We start from the raw sequence: 5,502 nt of genomic DNA, 5'->3' as shown, positions 1-5,502 counted from the left end.
CGGGGGTCAGGGGGCTGGTGGGGGAAGGAGCCAGGCAGGGCAGGGCTTGTGCAGTCGAGGGGTCTGGTGGGGGGAGGGGTCAGGCAGGGAATTAATCGGGGGATCGGGCAGGTTGGCAGGGGGAGGGGCTGGACAGGGCAGGGTTTGGAGGGGTCTGGAGGACAGGCAGGTGGAGGGACTGGGCAGGGAAGTGATCAGGAGCCTTAGGGTGACTGCCCAGGCAGGGCAGGTGTTGGGGGGACTGGGGGAGTGGGCAGGGCTGGCAGGGGACCCTCCCGTGGTTCCCTCCCCCCTTCTCCAGCCCCCTGACTCCTTACTTACTGTAGCCATGGGGCTGCAGCACACTAGCTGCCAGGCTACATGGTGCAACACCAGGATGAGGGGCCAGCCACAAAGATACTCTGGCAGCCAGAGTGTCTCTGTGGAGGATCCAGCCTCTGGTTGCCTCACGGCATGGTCCCCACTTTTTTTAACTTCATTTTTTTTAGCCCCCTGGATATCCAGGGGTCTAATTTTCTCCCCGTGCTGCAAGTTTGCAGCACGAGGAACATTTTTTTGTTCCCACATGTGCCTTTTGCCCCACCTCAATGGGGTTTGAGACGGGGCAAGAGGCATGTGTGCACTCATCTGGACACGCCCCAAAAGGCTAACAGCTTTGTGATCCTACAATTCTGCTTTATACACTGACAACTATGCAGTCAAAAAGGTGTCAGCTGTCTATTCAGAATCTCACTGATCATTAACTACTGTTTGTGTACCTTCACTGCACATTTATGCTCCAATAAGATGTATAATTTCAGAGGAACAACTGTATTTGTTAAATAGCAGCGTCTTATATTTCTCAGGGTATGGGACCTTTCAGCTCTGCCATGTTATGAATAGAAATGTTGCAAAAAGTTGAATAAAATTTTCCAATTTCATTTTGCACTTGGGTTCAACCACATTTTTAGTTGAATTATTATTATTTTTTTTTTAGAAGTTACTACCTCTAAATAGCACTTACATTTTGAGCTCACTCAGTGTTAATTAAGATCATATCCACAAATAGGAATAAATGTTCTGATCCAGGCCTTCACGTATGCAGGGACAGATCCAGAGTGGTTGTGGCTGCACAGTTGCACCCCCTCTTCGGCATGCACAGTAAGTCCTGACACTAGCATGTCAGCAGAGCTCTGCATGGGCTGGGAGCTCTATGAGCTCACTGACTACTCAGTGCTGGGTTTGCCTAGAGTTCCTGCTTTCAAACAGCTCCTTGAGCTTGCTTTTATTTGGTTTTCCTCTCCCTCCTCACCCCCAAATTCAGCATCAGGGGAAAGGGGGAAATAAGCAGCAGCACTCAACTCTTGCTTTGATGCAGCTCAAGAGCCCAGGGGTTGCATGTCACTGCTGCTCTACCCCTTTGCCCTGCTGTTGAATTGGGGGTGGAGGGAGAGGGAAAGGGACAGAAAAGAGTTTAAAGAGCAGAAGCAGTTTCCAGAGCAGAAACTCTGACCAGATCCTGTGTTGACCAGCTAGTGAACTCACAGACATGGCAGTGAGCTGTTTAGAGCTCAGTAACATCCAGAATTACAGGAAGGAGCCATGGCTACACCCCTTTCAGCTGTATGGCACGTGCACAATGAGCTCTTGTCACTGCACATGCACCACACAACCAAAGGAGGTGTGGTTGCACCCCATTGACACAGTCCTGTCCCTGCCCATCCCAGGGGCCCTAACAGGCAGCTCATCCTGGACTAGTTGCCCTGATGACCAAACCTGCTAGAGGCAGCTGAAAGAACTGAAGCATAGGTGGCCTGGCCTAGTGGGTAGGCCAGCCAGGAAGGCCCAAAGACTGAAATGAGTCCAAGGTATCTAAGCCAAGGGGGAATTTTAGGAACAGAGTCTAAGTTACAGGCCAAGTCAGGGTTGTAGGGTCAGAGACGAAACTGCCAAATCCAAGGGGGAGATCCAGAGGCAGAATCCCAGTTACAGGATGATTCAGGGTTCCAGTCAGAGACTAAGTTACCAAAGCCAAGGGGAATTTCCAACCAGACAGAGTCCAGAAACAGAGCCAACCAGGTTCAGAAGTCAGAAAACCAAGAGTATAGGATGGTGGCCTATCCACTAGGCCAGACTGCTTATGGCCCAGTCCTTACAGCTACCTCTGGAGGTTTGGCCAGCTGGGCAATTAGTGTGGGATGAGCTGCCTGTTAGGTCCTCTGACAACCCATACATGCATGTGTGACCAAGAGTGTGTATGCACATACAACTGCCCACTTAATATGCACCTTTGTAGGTACTTTTAGTAGTCTAGCAATTCCATGCGTGAGGATGAGGAGAAACTAATGGCAATTTCAAACTAAAACCATTTGGTGTGTAATGATCATTTACTGGACCACATCACTTCTCTACATAGTCATAAGCAATGGGTGTGTTCAACAATGACGCCATCAGTGATCCCCACTGCTGTGTAGTTTCCCATGTTTTTACAGCATGGGCAGTCATTTTGCCATTAGCTTTTGAAATACATTCATACATTAATGTAGGAATATGTACCTGAATAGAACATTTTGTGTTAAATAAGTGCAAAATTGGAGGTCAACATTTTCTAACTCAATATCTGCCAAGCCCCAACACTCCCAATGCAATTCCTTCAAGACAAGCTGTACCAGCGGGGCATGCTCTCCACCCCTCTCTGAAGCAGTGCCCAAGGCTTGTGGCCCCCTCCTGATCCCAATTTACACTACTGGAATACCCAAGTACTTTGCTGAACAGAAATGTGATTTCAGCTGTCTACACAATCAAGCCAGTATTTAATTCTTTTGCTAAATCAGGGCCACTCTTAGAAGTTGTATCTCTACAATTCTAATGATGCTAATAGATTTAGGTGTCTAGCTTTAGGAACATAAGTATCAATAGGTAACTTAATATATTTGTTTAACAGGGAAAGTAAAAAGAGAAAATACTACTTTTTGTAAAGTGGTTCAGTTCAGCTTGCTTTTAAAACCTGATTTTTTGCATTCCGACTTCTGTTTTTGTTAATGCAACTTATGGTTGAAAAACCATTTGTCTTGGCATTGTATTGCCTTGTTTCTTTTTCCCTTTTCATTTTTTAAAAGAAAAATGTAGAAGCAACCCAAACTTAGCTGGCCTGGATAATTTAAAAATGCTTAAGTGAAGCAACCTTCATGAACACTACCTAAGCAATGTATATTTAAAAAAATATCAAGCTGTATTCAATATTCCAAATGGCTGTAGAAGAATGGTGCCTGATTACTAAAAGAAAGTGTCCTAAACATATGAATGTATAAGTAGGCTTTAAAAATACAGTTCCTATTTTCTTCAAACATGAACAGTTTTTTCTTCCTTTATAAAAGGAGTTTAAGCCAAACATGAGGTGTCTCTCTTTCTTTTGCACTCATATTTTAGTTATTCAAGAATAAATATTTCAATTGGAACATACAGAAGAAATGTAGGTTAGTAGGGTTCATGGTTGAATAACTCAGAAACGATTGAACCACTGTTCCCCAACCTTCCAACAAATATCAGTCTTTGGGCAAAGACCAAGCATGTAAATTGTAGCTGAAAAGGAATTTGTTTGAGAAACTTATGAGTGTTTGAAAATGGGAAGGTTTTGAATTTTAGATAAAATCTAATCTTAACTATATTGTTCATAGAAAGAACTTTCCTCTTACTGCTGAAATTACTAGCTAAGCAGCCAGAAACATTGCCACATCGAAATAAAAAATCCTTAGGCCTTTGCTGGTGCTTTGTTTATAGCTTGCCTAACACACAGGCAGGAATATGGCTTTCAAAGATATCATTATATTGTTAATGGAAATATAATTATATTTTCTCAGGTAGTGGAATTGGTACTTCTAGGAAACGCAACTATCCTAAGCCTTTCCTGCTATGTGTGTATGAGCTTGGGGTCTAACTGGTAACCAGGGAAATTTGGCTTGCATGACCAAATAATATAACACTACACTTCCTATTAAGAGATAAAATTGGGGCATGTGGAGTTTGGGCCATAGAAAAATGAAAATAAACATGCTTTGTTAATACTGGACTTCCTGCCTCACTATTTGCAGGTAGTGATTTGCCTAACTATTTGTATAAATATATATTTGTTGATTTTGGAGGCACTTTGTTGAATGAGGGCAGGAGGCATTTTGGAGAGTTCAGACTAATCATCATACTCAGTCACAGTGGATAGCATGTAGAAGATTTAGGCATTCAATATTCCTGCTTTCCTCTCAGTCACTTTTGCAACAAACATGAAATGAAGCGATGACACTTGCCATGACACAAGTATCTTGTATCCAAGAAGTAAGGGATCAGTATCAAGAGAAAGGATCACCGGTTCAAAAAAGTGAGAAAAAAAATCACTGCTGGGTCATACCTTCTTGGTGAATCTAAAATTAAGTGAGTTTCACTACAATCATTTCACACAATTCTGGTTATCTGGGCTCTGCAGTTAAACTACATAACTTCAATGCAAGGAATAAAATTTTAAACAATGAAGTCAAAGTTTCACCTTGACATAACTCTGTAGTATTCTTTGAACATAAACAAGTTGTTCTTTAGAAGCAGAGTGAAGGGCTTCGGTGCGAACATTAAATCACTGAGTTCTTGTCAATGGAATTGGTTCCCATTGAAAGCCATTTCAACCCAGACTTTCATGATTCCATATTAAGTTTTAAATATTCCTCATATAAATCTGATCTTTTTACTTCATCACTATCAGCTACTATTAGATATAGCCTGAGAACATAAAGAAGAGATATGAATAGCTAAACTATTTGATTCTTTATTGGGAAAGCTATTGGTCAACTAGAAACCAGAAGCAAAAGGATACCAGTCTCAATGAAGGTAAGCAATCTCGCATGTGATTTAGCCAGGTGAACTTGGCACATTGACATACTTCAGGAGGTTTCTCTTGACCTTAGAAGACAAGATGGGGCATAAAGAAAATGTTAACCAGTACCATAGTTAAGTCTGGCATCAAGGACCAAACATTGCAATAGCAAATATTCTAAAGATTCTTAAGACCTGCACACTGTAACATCACATACAACCAAACCTGATTAATAACAATACCTATGAAAAAGTACTACCAAGAAGTAAAACCAGAGCGGAAGGTAAGAGGAGGGAGGGAGGAGGGTGAGGGAGGGGAGCAGGGTGTGAGGAAGGCAAGGGGTGAGGGGGGCAACCAATGTTCCCTCTAAGGTGTAGTGATCTGTGAACACACCTCTTCGGTCCATGAGCGCGCCACTTCAGTCCCTCCTCCTGCTTTCACTAAGCCTGGATCCAGGCTATTCTAAGCCTAATAGACTAGAATCCTCATGTAACAGCTCCTCATGCAATGGATTTTGCAATAATACTCCAAGCACAAGACTGGGGGCTGGGGAGTGGAGCAGTTCCTCGGAGCCAGTAATGGGGACTCCCCATTCATGATGCAGAAATCTTATGTCATGGTTAGACAAAGTGCTTTGGGTAAATGTGATATAATTTACCCAAAGC

This window comes from Gavialis gangeticus, unplaced genomic scaffold (genome assembly GCF_001723915.1).
Source record: "Gavialis gangeticus isolate Ggan-Ray unplaced genomic scaffold, GavGan_comp1, whole genome shotgun sequence".
In the NCBI taxonomy this organism is placed as follows: Eukaryota; Metazoa; Chordata; order Crocodylia; family Gavialidae; genus Gavialis; species Gavialis gangeticus.
Note: the sequence above shows the minus strand (reverse complement) of the source record.